The sequence below is a fragment of the Crotalus tigris genome, unplaced genomic scaffold, assembly GCF_016545835.1.
Source record: "Crotalus tigris isolate CLP2741 ecotype Arizona unplaced genomic scaffold, ASM1654583v1 scf7180000018223.614484, whole genome shotgun sequence".
Classification (NCBI taxonomy): Eukaryota; Metazoa; Chordata; class Lepidosauria; order Squamata; family Viperidae; genus Crotalus; species Crotalus tigris.
In genome coordinates, this window is record NW_024096890.1 from 574,052 (window position 1) to 584,891 (window position 10,840).

A 10,840-nucleotide genomic window follows, 5' to 3' on the forward strand; every position below is an offset into this window, starting at 1 on the left:
TGCCATCCATATAGTAAATCCCATCCCTCAAGAGAAAGTATATTTTTATTTGTTAAATTAAGCCAATCACTAATCAATGTTAAAGCCACCGCATCATAATATAATTTTAGATTAGGTGCCTTAAGTCCGCCTCTTTCCCATACATCTTGTATAATCTTGAACTTAACTCTTGGTTTTTTACCCGCCCAAATAAATTTATTAATACCCTTCCGCCATTCATCCAAATTAGCATCTTTTTTCAAAATAGGTATCATTTGAAACAAAAAAAGAAACTTTGGAAGAACATTCATTTTAACCGCTGAGATTCTCCCCAGCAAAGATAATTGTAGTTTTTTTCCAATCATTTAAATCCTTTTGCACTTTTACCCATAATGTCTCATAATTATTTTATACAATTTAACATTAGAAGCTGTAATGTATACTCCCAGATATTTAACCTTTTTCACTATTTCAAAACCTGTCAATTTAGCTAACATATCCTTTTCCTTCATAGACATATTTTTCAGTAATATTTTAGTCTTGTTATTATTTACCTTAAAACCAGAGACTTTCCTGTACTGGGTTATGATTTCCACCAAATCCCTTACCGAGTGTGTCGGTTGAGATAATGTCACAACCAAATCATCAGCAAAAGCTCTCAACCTATAATCATTCTTATTTATTTTTATTCCCTTTATTGTAGAAAGGTGGTGCAGCAGTTAGAGTGCAGTACTCTTGTGGAAAAATAAAGCCTTAAAAAAATAAAGGGCTTTTACGAAATTCCATGGGTGAAAGAGAGATCTTTATTTTTGCGCAGAAGGTTCAGAAGTGACTTAACAATCAGCAAATTTCTGAACAAGGGGGAGGGTCTAAACTAAAGCTTTATAGGTTTCTTTTTCTCAGGAACAAAGGAGGCATAGATGGAATCTTACATTGTATATGGAATCTACTTTGTGTAACATTCAGATAGTTTCTCACACGTTAGGTCCATTTCTCATGGGAATACAATGAAAGCAGTTTTTACTTTTATACAATGTTTCTAAATATGCATTAGGTCATTCACGTACTGTTAATACAGCTTTTGGCTAACACAGCTTTCTTTCAGAGATTATGCAGACACATGATTTTTGCTTTTAGTGATTTTTCATTATTATTATTATTATTACTTTATTCTTCTTTATTCTATGTTATTCTATTTCTTTCCCACTTTACTCCCCCCTTTTGGAAGTTTTCCAGCTTAAACTTCCATTATTCTACCTCTGATTCCGGATCTCCTGAAGGTACCATTTTATATTCCCATAAGGCTAACATTGTTTCATGTTTTGCTGTTAATTGGGCTGTACTTTCTGAGATCCTCCGAATCATGGCTATAAGACAGGGGATCAAGCAAGGAATTAAAATACATCCTAGAATTAACAAGACTTGCAGGCCTATAAACCTTCATAGTCATAGCAGCCTTGTTAATTCCAGGATCCATAGCAGTGGTCTCATTGGTTCCAGACCCCCATTTACCATCTTCCCATATCTCTGTGCATAGGAGGTCACCTACTGCTACATAAGATTCTGTTTTGTTTCTTGAGTAACATACATGTCCTACCAAGTTGGAAGTGAGACCCCAATCACCATCTTTCCCACTTGTATAGGTTAAATTATTATTTTTAGACATTTCCAGTACCTTGGTATAATTTAACTCTTGTGCCTCCCATGGCCACCTTTCTCCCATGTTTGTTCCACCACACACAAAACAGTTAGACACGCCTAAAGTATGGGCAATGTCTTCTGCTAACTTAACAAAGGTATTGGTTACATGTCTAGATACTTCAGGAATATGTAGGTTCTCCATTTCCTCATAATATGACCAAAATAATGATTTTTGTTCTGGTCTTTTGGTTGCAGTTATAATTTTGACTTCTATTTCTGACATTGGGTCATAGCTATTTGTATCTATTCCTATCCCAAACATCCATTTCTTACTTTCCCACCTATTTTGTTCTAGGAACCAACTGCCATTCTTGACTGTGAGAGTCACCAAATTACAGTTATCCGTTCCACATGAATTTGCTTTTGTTTCATTCTTTTCAAACAAGATGTGGTCTATCTCTTTTGGGTCTTGGGTATGCCACTTAATACATGACCACCACTTACATTTGACTGCACATCCATCTGGTGGGCACAAGTACTTATGTTTTGGGATAAAGTTGTGAATATTACCGATCCCTCAGCAACCATATGTTGGAGTCCAATAATTAGCTGCTTTGCAAACATCAAAGGTGACGCTAAAACTGGAGTGTGGATTAGATTTCCATTGGGAGATCCCTAAGAGTGCCTGGTCCTTATAGCTAGTTCTTGTTCTATGTGTTTTGATTTGTAAGGCCCAACGATCAGGATCAGACTTCGGGTTATAACACTGATATTGGACACCTTTTCTACAAACTTTATATGTACTTCTATTGTATGTACAAGAGTCAGGAGAACTATCTTGGCACCCTTCTGGTTTAACTGTATGGTAAATCAAAGTCTTGGTTATCTGGCTTCCTTGTTTTGTAGTTTTGATACAGTTTTGACAACCTTGGTTTCCCTGTGTTTCTGCTCTTTCTTGGTGTGTACTACTCAATAATTCTTTATTAGAGGGTTTCTGCATTATGACCTCTCATGTAGCCATTGTACTGATTTGTGTAGGAATGTGTATGCATATTAAATAATTAACAAATATTACGAGCTGTAGAATCCTCATATCTTCCACCGTGTGTAGAGAGACAGCTTCCTGGGGTGTCTCAGCAAGGTTGTTGATCACACCGTGTCTTGGGAACCCGTTGCTGTATTTCTTGTAAATTTCAACACCAAAGGCTTGTCAGTCTTGTCCACCTTGTAGGTCACCAGATCTGCAGGTGCAGCTGCTTTCACTCTACTCCAATGGATCCAAGATTTTCCTTCCAGGGTTTTCACTGCCAAAGGAGAACACATGACAACAGTATACGGTCCTTTCCATCTTGGGCTCAAGGGATTTGATTTCCAGTGCTTTACCCACATCTCCTGGCTTAACTAGGCAACTGTGCTGACTCAACAGTAGAAGTTTGAGAAACTATTGCGTAACCAGAGTAACACATCCTTTATCCATAAAGCTAGAACCATCAGTAAACCATTGATAGTCTGGATTATGCAAGGGTTGGTCTGTAAGGTCAGGTCTGCAAGAATATTGTAGTTCTATTGTTTGCATGCAGTCATGAACAGGTTTGGTTGAATCAGGAATTGGCATTAGACTTGCTGGGTTTAAAGTTGAGCATTGTTGCAGTGTAACTTGTAGATTTTCTAATAAAAGAGCCTGTATTTTATGCATTCGTTGATTACTTATCCATAAATGTCCTTTATTGTCAATGATTGTCTGCAAGGCATGACTAGTATAAACAGTTACTGGAGCTGAAAAGGTTAACTTGTTTGCCTCCTGCAGTAATAGCATAACTGCTGCTAGAATTTTTAAACACTGGGGCCAGCCTTGTGAAGAAATGTCCAGGTGTTGTGACAGATAAGCGACAGGGCGGTTCCAACTTCCCTGTTTTTGGGTAAGGACCCCTAAAGCTACATTTTGTCTTACATCCACATAAAGTGAAAAGGGCTTAGATATATCAGGTAGTCCTAGGGCGGGGCTGTGGTGAGAGCCTGTTGCAATTGTCTCATTGCTTGGGTTTGTTCCTCTTGCCACAAAAGAGGTTCTTTTTCTGGTCCCCTTAAAGCTTGGTACAATGGTTTAGCTGTGAGAGCATAGTTAGGAATCCAAATTCTACAGAAGCCTGTAATTCCCCAAAAGGCTCTAACTTCCTGTTTCGTTTGTGGGATGGGAATCTGTAACACAGCTTGCTTTCTCTGGGGGCCCAAAGTTCTTTGTCCTTGTGAAAGTTCATAGCCTAAATACATTACAGTCTCTTGAACTAATTGTGCTTTCTTTTTGGATGCTCTATAACCACAGTCTTGTAACAATTGGAGCAGTCTGGACGTGTTTTCAAAGCAATCCTCCCTGCTTTGGCCAGTTACTAAGACATCATCGACATATTGAAGGCAACAATCCTCTTGTCTGAATAACTTCAGATAAGCAAGATCTTGGGCTAGGGCTTGACTAAAGCACATTGGCGAATTTTTAAATATACGGCTACCACAAGGATTTAATTGCTTGCCAATGGATTTATTTAGGACAGATCTGGTGGCTCCCGTGTCAGCTAGCCTCAGGACAACCTGTCCTCCCACCCTTATTTTAACAATGGGCTCTGGGGGTGGGGCGATAGAACCCTGTCCTCTTCAGTCTTCCCATTCTATGTCAGCTAAGCCGATCATGTTTTCTTCTCTTTCCTCTGTCTGATTGGGATAAACTGGATGCCCTCTTCCTTTGAAGCTCTTTCTGAAGCCTCTCTGGAAAGTCCCTCTAAATCCTCTTCCTCTTCCATACTGGCGAGATTGTCCCCTGGGTTGGCCGTTCCTCTGGGGGCACTCCCTTTGCCAGTGTCCTTCTTGTTTACAGATGGCACACTGATTGGGTCCTAGGCATGTTCCTCCCAATGCCACGGCTAACATTTCAACTTTCTTTTTTTCTTTTTGATCTGATTTGCGTTCCTCCTCCCTGTCACGGTTACGGAACATATTGAAGCATTGAAATATTAGTGTTATCTGGTCCAGGAACCAACACCTCTCTTAGAGGGGCTATATTTTCTTCTGTTTTTATTTCTAACTTGCTCCTGGTGCGGCTAGAAACTGAGGTTTCACTTTCAAAGTTATTCAAGCTTTTATCTGTTTCTTGAAGGGATCCAGCTGTTGCTAATTTTCCTTCCTCACCAGCTTCTGGCTGAAATTGGGCTTCTCTTTCAGGCAGAGGGAGTGGAATTTGCTGATTTATTCTCCCTTCTTCTCTTCTAGGAAGTAGGGGGGTGGTCTGGCAATTTCCTCCCTATCTTCCTGGCTGAAAATCTTAGCTTTTGTTTGAGGCTTGGCTTTTTGGCTTGCCAAATATATCTTTGCACATTCTATCTGACATTTTGCTAACCATCTGGGCTCTGTGCAATGTTGATTTTCCATAGGGGTACTGGTCCCAATAACCATTTCCAGTCACAATTTGATGAACCCGTGCAACGAGTTCGGGATTCACCGATCCCATTTTTGGCCACCCTACGCCCAGGGCAGTCCACTCAGATTCACAGAATCTTTTTAACATGGCTGGATTTGGTTTTGGATCTCCATAATCCCTAGAAAAACCCTTTTTGAAATTCTTTAACATGCACTGGAGTGGCGTCTGGTCAACGCTCTCCTTTGACTTTTTCCCACCCATTCTCTAATACACTACCATTGATCACTCAGCATGAGCTACAATGGTTTAACCTCCCACACAATCCTGCCTATTGAAGGCTTAAGGACGCCACCTTTGCCTTCTCAGGGGGTGATCAGTCCCCTCTTCCGATCCAAAAGGGATCAGGTTTCCCTTGTTTTACAATACTTGCCTGCAGGCGTTTTCCAGACTCCTTTGTTGATTTAAGATCTGTCTGTCATCCTCATGGATCCTTAGACTGGAATGCTTCGCTGATGGGTTAATTCCCTTTCCTCCCGTCGAGATCTCCTCGTAGTCAAGAGCTACGGAGCCAGCTTTTGGAGCTGTCGTCGTTTAGGAGAGGGGGGGGGCCCACCAGGGCAATCCGTCTTGGAAGGTTAAATCCTTTTTCTTAAAAGCCCTTAAAAATGTCCTAGCGGAGAAGTCGCCATAAATCTTGTGGAAAAATAAAGCCTTAAAAAAATAAAGGGCTTTTACGAAATTCCATGGGTGAAAGAGAGATCTTTATTTTTGCGCAAAAGGTTCAGAAGTGACTTAACAATCAGCAAATTTCTGAACAAGGGGGAGGGTCTAAACTAAAGCTTTATAGGTTTCTTTTTCTCAGGAACAAAGGAAGCATAGATGGAATCTTACATTGTATATGGAATCTACTTTGTGTAACATTCAAATAGTTTCTCACACGTTAGGTCCATTTCTCATGGGAATACAATGAAGGCAGTTTTTACTTTTATACAATGTTTCTAAATATGCATTAGGTCATTCACGTACTGTTAATACAGCTTTTTGGCTAACACAGCTTTCTTTCAGAGATTATGCAGACACATGATTTTTGCTTTTAGTGATTTTTCATTATTATTATTATTGTTATTATTATTATTACTATTATTATACTTTATTCTTCTTTATTCTATGTTATTCTATTTCTTTCCCACTTTAGTACTGCAAGCCACTTTAGCTGACTGTGTTCAGCAGGTCAGCGGTTCAAATCTCACCGGCTGAAGGTTGACTCAGCCTTCCATCCTTCCGGGGTAGGTAAAATGAGGACCCAGATTGTTGGGGGCAATGTAAATATATATATACATTGCTTACTGGTGTACACTGCTTAGAGAGTGCTTGCACTTAAAGCGGTATATAAGTCTCATAAAAAAAAAATCACAAATTTTAATTAGTAAAATCTCCATTGTTAAAACAAATAACAATGGGGATAATGGATATCCCTGTCTTGTACCCTTTTCAATTTTAAATGCTTCTGTTAATCCCCCATTAATTTTAATTTGTGCCGATTGTTGTTGATATATAGCCTTAAGAGCATATAAAAAATTATCCCCAAAATTCATTTTCTCTACAACTCTCAATAAAAATTGCCAATTTAACTGATCAAAAGCTTTTTCAGCATCCAAAAATATCAAAGCCGCAGGAATTTGATTATTCTTATCCTGAGGTAGATGGAAAATTGCCATTAAGAGAAATGATAAAGTACTTTTGAATTATATTTTAATTAACAGAGGTGATGTTTTGAAAGCATTAACTAATACTATAAACTGGCTGAGTGTGATGACCTGTGTGCAATTCTATGAAGAAACATTTTTACAAGAAATGCCAACCGAAAGTCACAAATGGTGTAAGATATTACACGTGTAGGGGAGTGTGGTTTTCTGCACATTGTATAAACTTCCCTTTTTTCCTATGTGTGTTGTCTCAAGATAAGAACTTCTCTCTTTTAGTGTGCTAAAGGTAGATAAGAAGTCATCTATTAGGTTAAGCATGGGCGGCAAGCTGTATAAAAATGACACCCTCAGAGTAACTCAGGGTTCAGAATCTGTCATGTGAATGCTCTGAACCATTGTGCACAAATAAAGCCTGTTTTCTCCAGCCCTTCGTGGTCTTGTCTTCTGATGTAAGTATTGTGGTTTTTCCACAACAATTCAAATACTCAATTAAATTAACAATTTGTCTTACATTATATTTCATATATCTCCCAGTTATGAATCCAGATTGATCACTATGGATCAATTGCTTCAAAACATGCATTAATCTATTTTCCAATATTTTTGAAAAAATCTTATAATCTGTGTTCAAAAGAGATATAGGTCTATAATTCTTAGGCTGGGTAAGATCTTGATCCTCCTTTGGGATCAACGATATAAAAGCTCTTCTCCAAGATGGAGGTACCTCTGCTCCCAACAAAATACTGTTAAAAAGTTCCTTTAATGGTTCTATCATTTCTTCAGATAACATTTTTAATAGATTGCTGTTAATCCATATGTACCAGGAGCCTTACCAACCTTTAACTGTTTAATTGCCCAAATGATTTCCTCAGAAGTAATTAAACAATTCATCTCATCTTGTTGATCATTTGAAACTCTAGGAAAATATGCTGCCTGTAGATACTTTTCTATATCTGAAGCTTGTATGCTTTCACTAGCATATAACTTTGAGTAAAAATCTAAAAAACTCCTTTTAATCAAATTTTGTTGATATACCTCTTTACCTTTATAATCTGTTTTCTCTATAATTCTTGACTTCTGTTTCTTCCATAATTGATAAGCCAACAACCTACCAGGCTTATTTGCATTACAAAACATGTTATGTTTCATATAACACAAGTTAATTGCGATCTGATCAGCCATTAACATATTAAATTGCTCCTTGAGCATATTTATAGAAGCCTTTAACCTATTGTCCAATGGATTCAAAATAAAAGCCTTCTCTTTCAGTTTAATCTCTTCTTCCAACTCTTTACGTTTTTGCATCTTTTTATGCCTATGCACATTATTCATATGAATCAGAACCCCTCTCATGTAAGCTTTACTAGCATCCCAAACCATTGCCATCGAGGTACCCTTATACATATTCAAAAGAAAAAATTCCTTCAAATATTCTCTGCATTTCTGTGAGATCCCCTCATATCTAAATAAATTTTCATTCAATCTCCAAGTCCTTCTATTCCCGTCTTCAACAGATAACTCCAACCATATAGGACTATGGTCTGACAATATTCTAGGGAAAATCTTGGCATTCTTGACCCTAGAAAAAAGATCAATGATGATTTTAAAAAAATCAATTCTAGAATACGATTGATGCCTATCCAAAAAAAAGTAAAGTCTTTGTCCTCAATATTCCATTCTCGCCAAATGTCTCTGAGTTCCAAATCATCCTTCAAATCAAAAAAAGCTTTAGGTAGTTTAGCGTGATTGGAAGATTTAAAAAAAACCCTTCTTGTCCTTACTTGAATCTAAAACACCATTCCAATCACCCATCATAATAACAGATTTATAATCCAATTGAGTTAGCTTCTGATGTAACAACTTATAAAACTGTTTTTGTTGTTGATTAGGGATGTATAGTCCAATAATAAGAAATTTCTTGCCTTGTAATACTAAATCAATGATAACATATCTTCCTTGTATATCAGAATCAATTAATTTAGCTGATAAGTCTTTTCTTACATAAATAACTACACCCCCTTTTTTTTCCGGAGCAAAAGCTATAAAATGTGATCCCAACTAGGAATTAGTCAAATACTTTTGATCCTTTAAAGTAATATGAGTCTCCTGCAAGCAAACAACATCATTCTTATGTTGTTTCAAATAATGAAATACTTTCTTTCTTTTCTGTGGTGAATTCAGGCCTTTAACATTCCATGTCAGAAACTTTGCCATCCTTAATGGCCTGAAGCCTCTGGAACACTACTTGAAGATCAGCTGTTGATGATCTCTTCGGTCTTGTCCCTCCCATGGGCTCTGTAGTTGTATTATGGATCCAACATCAGCCTTCTGCTGTTCCTTTTCCTTACGTTTATGTGCAGCATGAGTCATCCTTTGGATCACCTTTTACCTCCAAACACTGTTCCATAACTCGAAAATGTTTTCGAGATGGTGGTATAATAGTGTTAAATTGAATGCATATTTGTGTTCAATTTAATCGATAGCTGGTCCAAATGTTGCTGAGAAGTCTGCTGGTCTGATTATCTCACAGCACACCAGGTTGCAGGAATCAGAGTTGCACTGAGAAGTGCTGATTCCTTTAATCATATTGAATTTTCCTTTTTTATTTTCTTTGAAGAAAAATTCCATTTTTTGTTGTTAAGTCTATATAAATTCTTTCTCTTTTAATATAGATTGATTCAAAGTCCATCTTAATTTTTTCTGCATTCCTTTCCACACCATTTTTAAGGGGTTATGATCTGCCCAAGTACCTAATTCTATTTCAATTTCCTGTATATTAACCCTTAATTCAGGTGTCACCCAAATCATATCAATTCTGGACCAAGATTTATGACTATTAGAATAAAATGGGTATTGTGATTTTCCTGGGTTCGTTTCTCTCCAGATATCTTGTATACCAATTTCCTCTATCATATTGAAAAAAGTCTTAGATAATCTTTTTCTTCCTTGTTTCTCTGATTTACTGCTTTTATAGTCTAATGTCCCGTCTCCTATTGCATTGAAATCCCTAGTTAAGTATATATTTTGATATTCCATTGCTACTATTTTTCTGTGAAGGTTTTGATAAAATTCTTGTTTATTATTTGGTGCATATATTGCTATCAAAAGTATCTGTTATTGATTTAAAAATATTCCTTCCATTAATATTCTTCCTTCTTCATCTGCATAAATCATTTTGGAATCTATTGTCTCTTTGATATATATATAACTACTACTCTTTTTTCTGTTGAGCTGATATATAATAAATTTTTCCAAGTTTTGGATTTTCCAAAAAATTATTGAAGGGATTTTATTGTGCTTATGATTTTTAAGTTTGACATTAGCATTTATTTTATATATAGTAACCATTTTATATTGATACTTATAGTGTTATCATGTAATCATTGTTTTGTTATTTTGTAATCATTATTTTGTAGTTAATTGCTTGATCAGATTATATATATATATTGGAAAAGTAAGGGCTTCATGCTTTAGGTATAGGTGATTGCTTATATGAAAAGAGCACAGTAAGAGGAAGGGAAAAAGGAGTTACGGATGGAGCCTGGGTTGCTGTATGAGTCATCATCTAAGAACTGTTTTTTTGTGCCATCTTATGCCTGGTACCAAGACCTGATCTTTTTGTTCTGGAAAGGCATAAAAGGTGGAAGACATTTTTTCTGCTTGCTTGCTTTCATTCCTCTACCAGCCACGAAGAGGAATCAGGCAGCCCCTCTCTGTTTTGATCAAAATAAAGTTGTAATCTTTGTTGAAACCTCGGCTCAGGACTTTCTTTGGCTCTTTTAAATTCCTGAGTAACACTGGGCAATTGTGAGGCTAAGTGGAAAACCTTACATTATGATATTGCTTTTTATGTGTGTCTCTTGCAAACAAATTATGTCAATGTTTAATTTCTGTAGTTGTTTGAAAATTCTTTTCCTTTTTGATGGGGAATTCAATCCATTTATATTCATTGAAAAAATTCCATTTTCCTTCTCTTTGGTTTACTTATATTTAGGTCTTGTTGATCTTGTAATCCTCTGCTCTTTTACTATTCCCTCATCTTCTTGATTCATCTTCTCTTTTTCCTCTTCCACCTGTGTAATTGTTTCTCTGTTGTTTGTTCTGT